Here is an 18,919-nt window from a genome sequence, read left to right as displayed (position 1 = left end):
ACAAGAAAATAATTCTGTCCAAAAATTTCCAGTGAAAATGGGATCTCTGTCACTTACAATAATCTTTGGGTTTCCATGTAGCTTTTGAACTGTTTCCATAAATGCAGTAGAAACTGTACTGGCTTTAAATGGATGTGATAATGCACAAAAGTGTGCATACTTGGTAAGTCTGTCAACTACCACCATGATGACACTCTTTCCCTCAGACTTGGGTAAACCTGTGATAAAATCCATTGAAACCTCCTCCCAACGTTGGCTTGGAATGGATAAAGGTTGTAATAGACCCGGTGTCTTAATTGTTTCAACTTTATTTTGTTGGCAAACCAAACATTCCGCCACAAACTTTTGAATATCTGATTTAAGGCCATCCCAAAAAAATTCCTTCTTAACCCTGTGGTAAGTTTTTAAAAATCCTGAGTGCCCTCCTAAGGGAGAAGTGTGCAATTCCATAAGAATCTTTTGTTTTAGCTGGGAATTCTTACAGAGGTATAAGCGATCTTTGTACCATAACGAATCATTTTGCCAGCTAAATGTATCAGAAGTACTGGAATCTTGTTGTAGCTTTCGAATAAGTGCCCACACTTCTTCGTCATTCTTCCATTCCTCCTTTGCTTCGTTTATCCAATCTGGTTGGATAATAGAAATGGCACACAACAATGCTTCCACATCCTCATCCTTTCTTGAGAGTGCATCTGCCACCACATTTTGCTTCCCTTTTTTGTAGATGATTTCAAAGTCATAACCCAACATCTTTGTGACCCACTTTTGTTGCTCTTCAGAGGATAATCTTTGTTCTAAAAAGTATTTAAGGCTATCATGATCCGTTTTTACCTTGAAGTGTCTTCCCATTAGGTAGGGTCGCCATTTCTTAAGTGCATGGAGTATTGCCAACATTTCCTTCTCATAAATAGCTTTGCTTAAAAACTTTCCCTTGATTGGACGACTTTCAAAAGCAATGGGTCTTTCATCTTGCATTAGAACAGCACCAATTCCATTTCCTGAAGCATCACATTCCACAATAAAGGTTTTTGTGAAGTCCGGTGTAGCTAAGACCGGTGCTTGGCACATTGCCTCTTTAAGATGTTCAAAGGCCTTTGTTGCTTCCGGAGTCCATGAAAATGAATCTTTCTTCAATAATGTTGTTAGAGGTGCTGCTATTCTCCCATAATTCTTAACAAACTTGCGATAATACCCTGTCAACCCAAGAAATCCTCGCAGATGCTTTATGGATGTGGGGATTTTCCATTCCTTAATGGCTTTAATTTTGCTAGGGTCTACCTTAACTCCTTCATGAGATACAATATGACCCAAATATTCCACCTCCTGGACTCCAAAGAAACATTTGGATCTTTTTGCATATAATTGTTTCTCCTCCAATAGTTGTAGCACCTTGTCAACATGTTCAACATGATCCTTCCAAGACTTGCTGTAGATTAGTATATCATCAAAAAATACTAACACAAATTTTCTAAGGAATGGTTTGAAAATTGAATTCATCAAACCTTGAAATGTTGAAGGTGCATTGGTAAGGCCAAAAGGCATGACCAAAAATTCATAATGACCCTCATGAGTTCTAAATGCCGTTTTCGGAATGTCTTCAATCTTCATTCTGATTTGATGATATCCCGAACGAAGATCCAACTTGGTGAAGTAAATTGATCCATGCAATTCATCCAGTAATTCATCAATGACAGGAATGGGGAACTTATCTTTAATAGTGAGCTTGTTGAGCTCCCTATAATCTGGACACATGCGCCATGATCCATCCTTCTTGTGCACCAATACTACTGGAGCTGAGAAAGAACTTTGACTCGGTTGAATTATACCAGCCTCTAGCATTTCTGCAACCATACGTTCAATTTCACTTTTTTGGACATATGGATATCTGTACGGCCTGATGTTTGGAGGAACACTTCCTGGAATCAGATGAATAGCATGATCATGATCACGCATAGGTGGGAGACCTTTGGGAGTCTCAAATACCTTGGAATGATTGTCCAAGACTTTTTGGAGATCTGGAGAAATAGATGATTCCAATGTGGAAACATCTAGCGAACATAATTGTGCAATTACACCTCTTTGCTCCTTTTTAGAAGCTTTGTCATGCCATTAGAGCTGATTATCTTTCCTGGTTTCCCTGCAATACCCCTTAATTCAACTTCCTTTCCTTCCACAGAAAATTTCATGAAAAGTTCTTGAAAATTAAAAGCTATTGTACCCAAGGATTGTAGCCATTGGACTCCTAGTACAACATCAGCACCTCCCATTGGAATGGAAAGCATTGGGCTAGTCAATACATATTCTCCCATGGATAGCTTGATATTATGGCACTTTCCAGAACAATTTATTGTTCCTCCATTTGCAATCATCACTTGACACTCTGGTGCTGGATATAGGAAGCAATTCAATTCTTTTGCTACCCTACAATGAATAAAATTGTGGGTGCTTCCTGAATCAATCAACACTATTACCTTTTTCTTCTTGATTTGTCCTTCTATCTTGATGGTTTGAGGAGTGGTAATTCCCGCCAATGCATTACAAGATATGGTCGGATTTATTTGTTCTTCATCTAGGCTTTGTTCCTGGAATATATCCTCTTCTTTTGACCTTTCTTGCTCCTTTTCTTCTTCCTCTTCACAATCTATGTAGAATAATTTCTTCTCAGCACACTTATGACCTTTTGTGTATTTTCTATCACAATTGTAACAAAGCCCTTTTGCTCTTTTTTCTTCCAATTGTTGTGGTGTCAACCTTGTAGGTTGTGGAAGACTATGGGCAACAACACTTCCGTCTTTATAGTTGTGAATGGTATGCTTCCTAGTTGCCATAATTTTGCTTTCCATTTTTCTTGCTAACCTGAATGCCTTCTCTAATGAATCAGGTTCCCAAAGGCGCACATCATGTTGGATATTATCCTTTAAAGACCCTATGAACACATCAATCCTATGCTCCTCTGGAATATCTTTTACCCTTATGTTCAATTTTTGGAACTCCTCAATGTGCTCCATTATTGAACCCTTTTGTTTGAGACTTATCAATTGGCTAAAAAAAGTGTTGCTTTTTGTATCCTCATAATGTGCTATCAATTCTTCCATAAAAATTGCCCAAGTGATAAATTGTTTACGAGAACAAAGCCATTGATACCATACAAACTGATTTGGTTCCAAATATAAAGTTGCCATACGTACCTTTTGTGTGTTTTGCACATTATTGAGATCGAAGAATTGCTCCATCTGTAATATCCATGTGGCGGGATCCTTGCCATCAAACTTCCTCATATCGATTTTTGGAATATGGTGATTCTTTGATCCAACATTAGCGTCTATGGAATCATGATTAACATTTCTTTTGTTCTCATCATGAGTTTCCTTTACTACCTTTTCACCATTAGTGACCCTTTCTTGTAGCAACTTCTTCAATTCTTCTATCGAATCCTCCATCTTAGCTTCCATGCCCTTTATCTTAGATTCCACGTCATTTATCTTAGATTCCACGCCACAAGTCTGAGCCAAATTGGATTCTCCAAGGAAGAGTTATGTGAAATCTCCCACAGTGACTTGCTTTTAGACTGGTTCAGTAGAGTGAACTTGCATGACGTGCCACGAATCACTGTTTCAACCTTTGAATCTCAAACACACACACAAGAAACTACAGTCCATCCTCTTTTTGTACCTTTTTACGAAATTTCAATCCGATCCTCAGAGCGAGAGTTATGACGATTTTCCCCAGGTCACCTGTTTGGAATGTAATTCAGGAGTTTGTATAAAGGTCAACTTCCTCAGATCATATCTCCAAACATATCACGCAAAAAGTTTTGAAATTCGGACCCAAGGTTCAGTGCAAATTCGTCTCAAATGGGTTTTTTTTGCAACTTCTGAAACGTCACAGAAAAAAAGTTATAGTGAAAATGCCACGATGACCTGTTTGGAGCAGCGAAACCCTAGAATCCAAAGCTCTGATACCAAATGTTATGAAACCAGCTCACAAAAAGATAGAAAAGAGAGATCCACGCCTTAGAATTCAGCCTCTTCGAGGGGGCAACCTCTTTTACATTACATAAATGAACAATTCTTGGATGATACAAATGACAAAACCTCCTTTCTATATATAGGAGTCTAAGGAGTCACAATATAATCCAGCCGACCAACAATAATAATATAAAGCCACAAAAATAACAATAGAGGGATTCTATGAGGCACAGAAATAATAATATGGGGGTAATAGGGGCACAACAAAATAAATAAGGGGTATAACTACAATAGTAATGGGGTAATCACTAGTATTATAGGGACCCAACATGTTTAAAATGATGCAAATAGAAGATGAAAATTTGGAGAATTTAATTGAAAGATTCAACTATAACATAAAAAGAGAAAAAATGGATAACTTAGATCAAGATACTTTAAAATCTCTTTCCTTACAAGCCATTAGAGATGAGTGGATAGACATCCTTAACATGATGGAGAAGGGAGATATCTCTCAACTCCCATTAAGTGACATTGGAGAATTATGTGTTCATCTATCAAGAGGAAAATCCAAAGCTAGGAAAGGTCCAAGAGATCCTTCTCTTGTTAGAGTGAATAAATTTTCAACTGGATCAATGAGTAGAGAAGAAATTGGAAACATGCTTGATGAATTTAAAACATATATTCTAGCGAGCGTTATTGAACAGATAGACACCCTTAATTTACAAAACAAACAAAAAGTCAAGATTGAATCTTTAGCTATTTTCTATCCTAAATACATAAAGAAGCATGTTTTAAGACAATTCCCTTTGGATGCAAAAATCATAGAGACTTGTGTGATTTGTTAAGAAAACCATGAGACCAAGAGTTGTCCTTCCATTCCGGGTCTTAAAGATGTTTTTCAAGAGGAAACAATTTCAAATCCAATATAATCTCTTTGCTTTGTCTCTATAAGCCCTTGGAACGGGGCACAAAACCATGGTTTTAACAACCAAATGTATATTAAGCCACCACCAAATTGGAATTCTTTGCAGCAACCTTGGCCCCAATCTCAATCTCAATCTCAACCTTGGGCTTAAGGAGTAAAAAATCCCTATGAAATATTCTCTCAATACTGTCAATATCCTCCATCATATCCAAACAATCCTCCCCAACAAATTCCTCAACAAAATCGACAACACCAACTTCAAAATCAAAATCCTCAACTTTCACTACCATTCCCATAGAGATCAAATCAGTTACTTGCCCAACCATTGCCAAACCCCAACAATAAAATTCCTCAAAATACCTATATGGTGGAAGGACAGTAATTTCCAACTTATATGATCAATCCTCTAGATCTCAATGATGTCCAACTGAGATTTGGTAGGATATTAAAAAATAAAAATCCTTCTGTAGTTATTCAAGAACAAGACAATTCTGAGGAAGATTCTCTACAACCAAATAAAAGTATTGAAGGAATATATCTTCAAAACTAGAATACTGAAAATAAAAAACAAAAAGAACCAATAAAATCAACTCCTATCATAGAGCAACCCCCAGTATCTACTTCTACACCTCATTTTCCTAAAATATTACAAGTTGATAGAGGGGTAGAAAACGATATTATGTTTCCCAAATATGATTTTCTAGATGAATTGAAAAATGTCTGTATCAAAATCCATTTGTTACAAGCCATTAAGGAGATTCCAATTCTAGCTAAAACAATAAAGGAGTTGAGTATGAAGAAATCAAGAAGAAAAACAAAAGAAATAAAAAGAATTCAGCTAGCAAGAAAAATAGCAGACATAATGATGGGAAAAATTGCCATACAAAAATATGTGGATCTAGGAAGTCCAGTTGTAAAATCACATATCAATAGAATTGAAATTCTGAATATATTGATTGATTTAGGAGCAACAATAAACATCATGAGCAAACAAACCATGGAACATCTCAAGCTTCCTAATCTTCTTTATACACCTACATTACTGCAAGTGGTAGATAGATCTGTAATCAAACTAGATGGTGTGTTAGAAGATATTTCAGTGTCCTTAGACTCTTGGGAGTACTCTGTTGATTTTATGATCTTAACCCCTAAGAAAAATCTAGGAGGACATCCACTTATATTAGGAAGACCTTGGTTGGCTACAACTGATGCTTTCATTAGCTGTAGATCTGGTGATATATATATCTCTGATGGAAAATCAACTAAGAAATTCACTCTATATCATCCAGCAAGAATAATCACAGAAATAGATGACAAAGAATTGATTGATGATGAAAACGATATTCAACCTCTCTTTACTATTTCAACCATTAGTGAATAAAGTGAAATCTTAAATGCAATGGAAAATTTTGAATCATATACAAAATATGAGCATGAACAATTTCAAGAAAAATCCAACATTGAATATTTTTCATCTAGGCAGATGTCTCTTTATTCTATGGAAGAATTTGGTAGCTCTGCAGTTGAAATCTTTCCAGGGAAAAAATTGAACATAAACAATAACTTGGAAAAATTACATAGGAAAAGATAATCAAAACATTGCAACAATATGTAGAAGAATACACTAACATGAAAGGAATTAGTCCTAATACTTGTATACATCGCATTTACGTTGAGGAAAATTGTAAACCTATTAGGAAACCTCAAAGAAGGATGAATCCAAATCTTGGGGCAATTGTGAAAGAGGAGTTGCAAAAGTTGTTGAATGTAAACTTCATTTACCCAATTCCAGACAGCCAATGGGTTTCTACTTTAGTGATTGTGTCTAAAAATAATGGCAAATGGAGGGTATGTATTGATTATTGAGGATTGAATAAAGCTACCCTAAAAGATCGATTTCCTTTTCCCTTTATAGATCAAGTGTTAGATACATTAGCAGGTAAGAAGTATTTCTCATTTTTGGATGGTTTTAGTGCTTACAATCAAATTCGGGTAGCATCTAAAGATCAAGATAAAACCACATTCACCTATCCATGGGGAAATTATGCTTACCAAGTACTTCCTTTTGGATTGTGCAATGCACCTGCAACATTCCAAAGGGCAGTACTAGGAATTTTTTTTGATCTAATACATGATTGTGTGGAGGTGTATATGGATGATTTACAGTTTATGGGAATACATTTGAAGAAGCTTTAGAAAATTTGGAAAATGTTCTTAAAATATGTAAGAAAGAAAACCTTTCACTAAGCCATGAAAAATGTTTTATGATGTTGACAAAAGGGATTGTTTTAGGACATCGCATTTCAAGAGATGGAATTAAGGTTGATAAATCTAAAGTTGAAGTAATCTCTTTAATCAATTCTAATATGTCAAAAGGATGTTAGAAGTTTTCTAGGATTCACAGGATACTATAGAAGGTTTATAGAAAATTTCACTAAACTAGCATCCTCATTCTTCAAATTACTCACGAAATATTGTGAATTCAATTAGAATCCTAATTGCCAGTTGGCATTTTGACTTTAAAAGCAAAAATTTCTGAAGCAACCATCTTAAGGGGTCCAAATTGGAAACTACCTTTTAGTATTTCAACATATGCTTCAGATACAGCTCTGGGAGCTGTATTGGGACAAACATATTTGACCCCCTATGCCATCTATTACACAAGAGAGACTTTGACTCCCATTGAGTTAAATTACACTATAACTAAAAATGAATTCTTAGTTGTTGTTCGTGCTATCAAGAAGTTCAGACATTACATAACAAATTATGAAACCTTTGTTCATACAAATGACTCTGAAATTAGGTACTTAATGAATAAACCTATTACTAATGGAAAAGTTACAAGACGGTTATTACTCCTGCAAGAATTCAACATCACTATCCTAGATAGACTTGGAAAACAAAACATAGTTGCTAATTTCTTGTCTAGAGTTCAAAATATCAAAGATGACACTCCAGTTGAAGATATATTTCCTGATGAATATCTTTTTGCAGTAACTACTGAGCTCCCTTGGTTTGCAAATATTGCCACTTACTTAGTCACAGGAAAATTACCTTCACATTGTTTCCTAAAGAGAAAATAAAAATCATTCAAACAAATGCAAGTTACTCATGGATTACTAATGAATTGTATAAAACAGGTCCAGATCTCATGATTAGAAGATGTGTTCAAGAAGATGAAATACCTGAAATTCTTAAGGCATGTCATGATGAATCTTGTGGTGGACACTTTGCTGACAATAGGACAACCTATAAAATCTTTCATTTATGATATTATTGGCCCTCCATCTTTAAAGATGCCAAAAAATATGTCAAAAGGAGTGATAGCTGCCAAAGGGTAGGAAAACCTCCTGATTGAGATGAAATACCACTACAAACTCAGGTAATCATTTAACGTTTTGAGCAATGGGCCTTGGATTTTGTTGGACCAGCTAATCCTCCATCTAAAAAAAAGAAGTATATTCTAGTATACACTGATTATGTCACTAAATGGGTAGAGGCTAAAGCAATACCTTTTGGTAATGAAAAATCTGTAGTTAATTTTCTTTTTGACGACATCTTCACTTGTTTTGGTGTTCCAAGAGAAACTATGAGAGATAAGGGATCTCAATTTACATCTAAAATGGTGGAAAGGCTCGTGGAACTGCTGCGGCCACTACCATCACCCTATTAAAACTTGCCTTGGTAGAAATTTTTCATGGGTCGCCCTAGAAGTTTGATCTTCCACCTCTTCGAATGATCCATTTTATTCCAGATACTTTAACTCATTGCCAAGTCAAATCTTTAATTCGTAATGGTCAAGACCCACCTTTTGATAAATCTCCGTTGCATAGTTCATTCTTGACCTAACTCAACCCTTCATTCATTCCCTTCATCAAACTTTTCAATTTTCATATGCATTCATGGTACTTCTATGCTCACACACATAATCACCTCCACCCTCACTTCTATCGAACCTTATTTTCGTTCTAACTCTTTATAACAAAAACCCCTCACAAAACATGCATAAATCCCTTTTTTGGGGCTTATCGCAATTAACATAATGCATGCCATAAGGCTCTAGACTCGATGACATTATAAACCACAATATATATATATATATATATATATATATATATATATATATATATATATATATATATATCTGTATATATAGATATATATTTAAGTCCAAAAAACTCGTCGCGTATCGCAGTCAGCCTAAGTCCAAGGCGTATGCATACATGGCGTGCCACTAGCCCCTAGACCCGACAGCCTTATCAACTAGAATACATATATTGTCGGGTCCAAAGCATTTCGCATATCGCAATCGACAAGGTCCCAAGGCTTAAACATAAGGTGCGTAGCGATGTGGCGGACCAGTTGATCCTATTAAGCATATCATATAATATATCAAGTTCGAAGTGAATCACTTATCGCTATTGGGAGGCACAGGGTTTATATATATGGTGTGCTACCATCCACTGGACCCAATGGTTTTATCAACCACGATATATATGTATATATATGTATATATATATATATATGTATGTATATATATATATATATATATATATATATATATATATATATATATATATATATATCTAGATCAGGTCTAGAGCTTTTTGCATATCGAAATCGGCACAGTCCAAAGTTTTATATAAGGTGCACCATTGTTGACTAGAGCCGTTGATAGTTATAGGCTCTAGCGTATAACTTTGAAGTCCGGTTGTACAGCCCGACTGCGGGTTTTTTACGTGTATTCATGTGTATGCAATAAAATGTCGTGGTCATGATTTTTAATGGAAAATTCCATATAGCGGACCCGATAGGGTATAGGTTCCCACCTATAGTGTTTCAAGTCCAGATTTTGATTCGGCTATGTTTTTTGCGATAAATTTATGTGTAAACAGAGTTTTCGCCTATAGGAATGAATCAATGTATGGATTAAAGACCAGGGAGCCGATTCTTTCACAATTTTTCTTTTGATGTTATAAATGCTTCATGAAGGAAAATATTTGTTGTTTTAGGCATTTTGTCATTTTTTCATAATCATAAGGCTAATATGAACTATCTTTGCAGGTGAGATCGAGCAGATCCGATAGTAGATAGAGGCGCTATATGTCTAGATGACACCTCTGCAACCCCAGTTAGGTACTGAAAAGGCGAAGCATGCAGAAAGGGAGATGGATCATCACTATGCATGATGAAGGCTTTCTCCATGGCAATGAAAGCACAACGTTGATCCCTCAAGATGTCACTCCTTCCATAAACCCCTCAAAGCTTGCAAGGTGTGAGATGACAGAAACTGCGTTTCAAGTTTCCCTTAGGAGGTGGTAGGGAATAATAACCATTCCACACAGGCGCAGTGAAGGGATACACAGCCACGCTCGGTTCCTTTGACACCTATTCATTTCTTGAGAAGCAAATGCTCCAGCAAAGTGACTTCAATGTGGCAGCATCCTCACCACTCCTATCCTTATGTACTTGATTTGAATTATGAAAAATAGTGGGGGAAATGAAGAGGCAGGGGAGACAAAGAGTGAGGGGAAAGGCATAAATATTACCTCTGTAGATGAAAGCAGCGCTTTGGATTTTCGAGAATAACAATGTTGCTTTATTGTGAATGAGGAGGATTGTTTTTGAGGGAAGAAGGAGCCTTTAGTTTTAGAATCATTGTATTGTTTTGGATTAGATTCTTGTTATTGGCATGAATGTAAATGCGATTTATATTTATGCATATTGATGACTTATAGTTCACTATTAGTTTTGTTAAATTGGATATGATTTAGTTTCATGGTTAACTTGTGAATGGTCTCTGATTTGAAAATAAATTAAACATTAGTTGCAATTGTAATTCCATAGAAGAATGTGGATTCCTATATGAGTGATTGGATTGCAATTTAGCTTCAATACAGTCTTTTCCAACTATGAATTTAGTGATTGATTCATTTAGACATGAATCCATGCATGCTGTTTAACCTTCTTTATCATGCTCCTGCTGAACATATATATGATGTTTAAACATATATATCATGCTATTGCAGGATAGATTAGAGTAGCTAGGACTAGATTAGAGTAGTTAGAAGTAGTATAGATAGGATTTAATACATAGAGGTTAGCTGTTTCATTTTGATAATTTAATTGAAGTCTTCCTCCCGGAAGCAATCTTTCGACATGTTCAAGCAGTTTATAGGGTCTCTTAGAACCCGTCGGAGCTATCCAATCCAAACGAAAGCAGGTTTAATTGGGGTTTGAGATCGAGTTAGTTCCCCTGGTTGGGCATAGTGCACATTTTCCATGTCAAAAAAATTGCACTAGAAGGAGGGCCTGAACTAGCCCCTCCAACTTTTCAAGATTTCATCTATAAGTGCCACACATGGATTCAAAAGGATTAATGTATGGATTGTAAAGGTAAGAGAGATCCTGCCACACATTTGAAAGAGCCTCATTTTGAAGAAACAGAGACCCCTCTAAGTCCTATTTCTGGGTCACCCAAGGAAGACAGATTGTGGGAATATCCTATCACTCAGGAACAACCTGTCAAAGCACTTACTCAAGCTTATGCTCGTTCCCTCTCTCATATTCCCATATTTCACTACTTACCTTCGAAAACTAAGAGAAATACAAGGATCTTTACCCTGAGCAAAGATACATCAGCATCCACTTCTCTCGAAGACATTGTGCTAGAATCCTTGCAAAGTATCGACACCCCTTGGGAAGAAATTATTGAGGATTCCCCTTCTAAAGGTAACTCCTCACTTGATTTTGAGAATCCTAATGGAGAAGCCTCCAACCAAAACTTCCCTATCCATAGTATGGCCAACGTTCCCCCTCCAGGTGGGAATCAACCTCCACCTCCTCCTCCGAGTAGGAATCAACCTCCACCTCCTCCTCTAGGTGGGAATCAAACCCCACCTCCTCTAGGAGCACTTCCTCCCTAGCTTGCATAGGATGTTATAGCGGTACCTGAGGAGCAGCAACCCTTACCCAAAAATACAGAAAGAGTGTTACCCACTTTCAACCCTGAGTGAGGAGATACTACTGATAACCATATTTGATCTTTCTTCCTAGCCTTATGTAGGTTGGGGGTCGTCGATGAAGATGTGGTGTGCTACCTATTCTTTTTTACATAGACTGGTGCAGCCTCCATGTGGTATTTCAGCTTGAGAGTAGGGTTAATCACCTCTTGGGATGCTTTCCAGTAGGCCTTTTTAGACAAGTTTGGTGATAAAAAAACACCTGCTGCCTTAGTTTTAGAACTATCCCATCTGAAAATGGAAACTAAGGAGAAGGTTAAGGATTTTAACATCCATTTCAACACCTTGTTCAACAGAATCCCAGGCACCATTAGACCTACTGAAGAGGTTCTAATGGTATTCTATATCTCTGTTCTCCCTGTTCCTACGGCAATGTGGGTTAAAAGGAGTAATGTATAAACTTTACAAGGTGCTATCGATGAAGAGGTGAAAGTTGAAAATGAAATGATCAACCTCATAGCATGCCACCCTACAACTGGAGAAAAGAAAGCTTCTCAAACATCCAAGAAGAACAATGGAAATGATAACAAAGGGGCTGAAACTAAAGAAAAGGACACCACGAATGTGGAAGGGTTGCATCGGATCATTAAGAAACTTACAAACACATTCATTGATATGAAAAGGAAATGTGGAGAGAGCTCTAGTGGTAATGTAGGAGACTATAACAACAAAAGGCCCTTCAAGCCTTTCTATCGTAAGAAAATAGAAGGTTTTCATGGCCATCTTGCATTGCCTACTCCACCGAATGAAGGGGCTTTAAACACAGAAGAGTTGGCTCTTATTGGATCGCTCTTTAACAAAGAAGAACTTGTACTGGAGCTTGAACGAGAACAAGAAGATGAGAAAGGATACCAAGTAGAAGAACCCTCGAAGGAGGAAACCCAGATTAATGTGTTGTGGGATTTCCATAGTGATGAGAATGACAATGAAGGAGATAACATTGCAGAAATCAACACTAATGAAATCCACACATGAAGTAAAGGGCCATTCCTCGATACGACAATGCCCTCAGACAAAACAAAGCAAGATGTTCACCCTGTAAAAGCATCCGCTCCTAGATTTCTTGTCAAGAATAGTAGACCTAATGGTCAATCCAAGAATGCCCCTATTACAAGTCACCCAGAGAAAGAAAATGCATCTCCCACTGCAACAAAGGCTACTCAAGATGGTAAACTGCCATCTAATAATGAAAAAAAAGGTATGTTTACTTTGCCATATCCTGTTTATAACATTGATTACAATATTGTGGATGATCTCAATAAGTCTACGCTTAATATCACATATTTTGACTTTTTGAAATTAACGCAGAAAAGAGATTTGCTGCTGAAAGCTATGAATGAGCGGAACTACAAAATGCCCCCCCACCTCAAGCAACCAAACCAAGAAGCCGATGTTCAAACCTATTAGTACGACTAGTGCAGCCCAAATACCATCAGCTATGGAGGCCACATTGCCCAAAATGAATAAGAAGCCCCAAGATGTCAGTGCAACCATGATAGGGAAGAAATCAAAATCTATGACTCTGCCCTTCCTTATCACATTCGAAATATTCAACATGAATGTGCATAATTGCTTGGTACACTCTGGTGCCTCATCCATTGTTATGCCTCATGTTGTTGCTCAGAGACTTTAGGCAATGCCCGATAAAACTAAAACTCAAATTATGCAGTTGGACAGAACGAATGTGAGAGTTATTGGGGAGCTGAAATATGTGTTGATTCGGATGGCTTCCAAGCCTCAATACACTCAAGTCATCGATATAGTGGTAGCGGATATACCTGAGGCTTATGGGATGCTGCTTAGTAGGGACTGGTCATCAAATCTAAATGGATATTTTTCAACTGATTGGTCCCATGTTTTGTTGCCTCAGAGGGGAAAAAGTGATATACTGAGAGTGGACTAGGAATATACATGAAGTACATGGTAATGGAACCAAATATCCCCAATGAACCTGTAATGTTCTATAACTCTATCCTTGGGAATTATTGTTCCGATGTTTATGCCAAGGAAACCTGTTTCAGGGAATGCCATGCAGAAACAGTCAAGGAGGCTTTGACAAACACATAGCTGGAAGAAAGAATTAAACACCCCCATAATCCAACTGATGAATTACTTTGTATGATAGTAGACGATAGGACTAATTTCATAGGAAGTAGTTCTTTTAGCGTAACATTAGAGTTTATTTTCAGAACACTTCACTTTGATGACTCTAACTCTCTTGAAAGTGCAGGCGTTGGGAGCATTTTCATTGGCCCACTAGGGAACCAATGCGTGATGGCCAGCTGGTTGGAATGTGAGTGCACTTGTAACACAGCAGAACATGAAGGCTTGCTGAAAGGCCTGAGAAGAGCCATTGAAAGGAATATAGAAAATATCAAAGTTTTTGATGACCCACATATAATGGTGAACCACGTAAAGAAAAATATACACTACAGTCTGCTACACTTGGTGAGGTACCAACATGAGGTATGGAGTTTAAATGGAAATTTCGATTCTTTCAATGTCGCATACATACCTCAAAAATATAACCACGATGCCGATCTGACGACTGTTATGGCTGTGAAACTTTTTCCTAATCTTATATTAAACAAGAATAAATTTCCTATTGAATTGATTTTCAAATCATCCACAATGGATAACATCTCAAATTGGCAGGTGTTTGAAGGTGATATTCAAATCCGTGAGTTCCTGCATTGTGAGAGTACACTCAGAAACACAACCATTAACAAAAAGGAGCCTGACAAACTTATAAAAGGAAGTGAAGATGAGGTGATATATTTCATTGAGAAATTTATTTACTTTTCATCTCTCACGAGTGAGCAAACAGGTAAACACATAAAATTACAACACTCATGGCTGAGCCCATTCCAACTTGTGGAAAAAGTTGGTCATGGAATTTACAGATTGAAAACCTTACAGGGAGAAACTAAAAAATTCCCTGTTAATGACCAGCATCTCAAGAGATACTTCCAATAGCCACCACATGGTGGTTACCCCTTGAGTAGGTTAGAGTTCATTTCATTTTGTTGTTAGTGTAGTTGTATCCCTGTCCTTTCTTTTGTTTTCTACAAAATCCATTTTCCTGCTATTTAAATCACATTCCTTTTCAAATAGCTAATGGTGTTCCTCCAGTCTCATTCTACCTTTTAGAATTGCCCTCATTCACCACTCTCAGCCTTTCCCTTCCTCATTAACTTACTAATGGTTATGTTGTTCCCAAATCCATCATTTCCTTGCAAATCAAACAAACTTTCTATTAGCCCATGAGCACTTGAGAATCAATAGTGGAATACAAACTGAAACCCCTCATGGGAATCTGTTGGGAACTATGTGAGATTTGTTGATAACTTGGATATCTAGAGCATGTAAGGACATCTGTATAAAAAAAAAATGTGTAACTACAACTGGATTGGCATGGAGGAACATTGCATTTAAATAAATCCCACTAAGACCTAGCCTATACTTGCTTATAAGGTTTACAATAATTCTCCATTGGTCCCGTCCACCACACTAAATGGTGGAATACTTGTTACTCACAAGTAAACCTCCTCTCATGGGCTAAGCTCACTATCACATACCTTGTGGCAAATCTAATTGTGCTCTAGTCCTTGTGCTTGAAACTGGAAGGGCTTATCTAAAAGAAAATGAAATGTGAAGCCCTTGTGCCAATATGGAAGGACAGGTTATTTGGGAAGCTGGTTAGAGTTAGGAATGTTGTTGGGCTTAGAGTACCAGTTGACACAGCAAGCCCAACCCTTCTTAAGCAGTTTAAAAGTATGGCATGATCCATGACTACGACCCATTCAATCAATGCAAATATAGCATTGAAATTGTCATATAAAGTGCAAGGTAAACATGTCTACATCAAGCTTGATGAGCAATAAAGAGCTGAAGTACACACCTAAATAGGTATGGGCAGACCAGTGATGGCCCCAAATGGATTTTTGAAAGTGGAAATAGGTAAAGGAAGGTCAATAAACCCCATAATACTACTATTGGAGAATGCTTGTCAAAATCATATCAGCAAGTAGAAGCTATTTGTCTCTATCCCTCCTAAAGTAGTTAATGTATAAGTGGAACCCATGCTTGTCCATCAATATAGTTTACAATTAAAGTTTATCTTAACATCCTGATATTGTATTGATCTGAAGGTTATTTGGAAACAAAGATAATTGGTTCACCCAATGGTTCACCATTTGTTGTGGCCACAACCACCACCATATTAAAACTTGCCTTGGTAGTAATTTTTCGTCGGTCCCCCTAGAAGTTTGATCTTCCACCTCCCCGAATGATCCATTTTATCCCAGAGACTTTAACTCGTTGCCAAGTCAAATCTTTAATTCATAATGGTCAAGACCCACCTTTTGATAAATCTTCATTGCATAGTTCATTCTCGACCTAGCTCAGCCCTTCATTCATTCCCTTCATCAAACATTTCAATTTTCATATGCATTCATGGTACTTCTATGCTCACTCACATAATCACCTCCACCCTCACTTCTATCGCACCTTATTTTCGTTCTAACTCTTTATAACGAAAATTCCTCACAAAACATGCATAAACCCCTTTTTTGGAGCTTATCTCAATTAACATAATGCATGCCATAAGGCTCCAATCCCGATGACATTATAAACCACAATATATATATATATATATATCTATATATATATATATATATATATATATATATATATATATATATATATATATATATATATATATATATATATATATATATATATATATATATATATATATATATATATATATATATATATTTTATTTTTTTTTTCATGTCCGAAAACCCCATCGCATATCGCAATCGGTGGGGGTCCCAAGGCTTGAACATAAGTTGCACAACGATGTGGCTGACCCATCAATCCTATTAAGCATGTCGTATAATATATCAGGTTTAGAGTGAATTGCTTATCGCTATCGGGAGGCACAGGGATTATATATATGGCACGCTACCATCTATCGGATGATCCGAATTGGATACTAGAACACTCTCTAAGTTTTCATGAATTCTTAAAAAATCATGCCAAAGTTTCAATGCCTTATAAAGATCAAGCTTATCAGAGATATCCTCGAAACAGTTGCAATTTATGAACAACGTAGACCAATGAGGACACTCGGTCAACAACGCAAACCGTTGGCCCGTGGTAACGCTCACTGCCACAAATTAGCAAAACTAGACGTCAAATTAAGAAACGGGGGTAGTTTCTGATAATAGTATATCATCAGGAAAACCCCTCAAAGAAATAAAATCCCCGAGCGCCCAAACCTGAAAAGTTATAAAATGCAACGGATATCATGCTAATTCCATCAGAGGCCGGGTCCTAGAAAAAAACCGGCAAAATATCGGAAGGGCTTCGAGTGGTAAACGGTTTCAACCAAGTCCCACCTGATGCCACACAAGGGGTGCCACTCCTTCGATGGAAGAGAGAGAAACCTGCTCACATCGGATGGGTAAACATCATGTTACTTATCCGCCCGATATGAACAATGACCGTTAGATTTGGTGGCACCAAATCAATGGTGGAGATGCGTTCTGATGCATGACCACAATTGACGGGGTCAACAGGAAGGACTGTATAGGATTTAAAGTCCGATATGGACGATGCATTGGCATAGACTCATATTTCGCGGTAATTCTTGGAGTTAACAGACAAAATTATTGTTCAAACATTTCTAGTAAACCTAACACACTCATCCCTTACAAAATAGGTGGCCACCTTGCTGTGAGGCATTATACAATAATGATTATGCCAAACAGAGGAATTCATATGGATAGAGGCAGGGAAATCTAAAATCCGGGAAGCGGAAACAAACATTCAGAAAGAAGATTGGCTTTAAAGCCACGAACTGACAGAGAAAGAGGGGAGAGTTACTTAGACACGGAAAGCTAGGAGCAGAAAGAAGTTATCGCTAACCTACAGAAGCAAAGGAAACATCAAGCTAGACATAGCCAGAGAGAGTTAGAGAGTCTGTGTACTCTAGAGAAGGCTTGAGAAGTTCAAGCGAACTCCTCTGTATATGCCTGTCATGTATGAGTCTCAGATTAGGCTCATACTACTATGACCAATAGAGGTCGAGTTTCAGTAAGTAGAGTCTGTGTACTCCAGAGACTTGGGGAATCCAAGCATAGTCTTTCTAATTCATATCTGCTGTGTGAGACTCAAATTGAGCTCACTATTGTAAAAACTATGCTTTTGAAAACATAATAGAGAGGCCAGCACTGAAGGCTGGACTGGGAGACATAGCCCAAGGGTATCGGGTGAACTCCTTATTTAACTTGTTGTGTTTACATGTTTTCCTGTTATGTTTCTCTGACTGCTTTAGTGTTTGTGTATTTCACAATCTTATTAATCCGTTGCATAAAATAACATAGGCACATCCATGCAAATGAGTCTGTAATACCTTAATTGTTTATCTTAGATCAATTTCAGATCAAGTGGTACCAAAGCTCTAGGTTGCTGAGGTTAGCCAAGATTGTGCTGGATTTTGTTGTTGAATGCTAACTACGACAAAACTCAAATTAGGAGAAGGAGAATTGGTTGAACCTAACCCAAAAGTTGGAAGAGTCTATCCTAAGAGGAATATGGCAGAAGAAATTCCCTTGGAATTAGACCCTCAGTTAATGGATAGTTTCATGGTAGAGGAAATGTATAGAGAATTTAAGAAAGGTAGAGAAGAAGATTCACCAAACATTGTTGGCTTATATGGGCCTGACCCAGGTTCAGAAGAATTATTTAGCCAAGCAAATCTTGCAGCTACCGGCCCTTTTGGAAACAACCCACAAAGTGCGCACTGAGGTCTCACCTGAGGTAGCAGGGGAGGGTGCTGGAACCAGGTTTCTGCACCCTTGGGATGTCTAGATGTGGTTTGGAGGTTTCACGCCCCATTCTGCAGCGTCGTGCTACACTGTATTCGTGCTGCACTATATTCGCGCAGATCCCGAATACCTCTTACTATATATTAGCGCGTAGTCTATAGATCTAAT

This window comes from Pinus tabuliformis, chromosome 3_2, assembly GCF_031772625.1.
Source record: "Pinus tabuliformis cultivar Carrire ecotype Pingquan chromosome 3_2, CPIR1, whole genome shotgun sequence".
Classification (NCBI taxonomy): Eukaryota; Viridiplantae; Streptophyta; class Pinopsida; order Pinales; family Pinaceae; genus Pinus; species Pinus tabuliformis.
Note: the sequence above shows the minus strand (reverse complement) of the source record.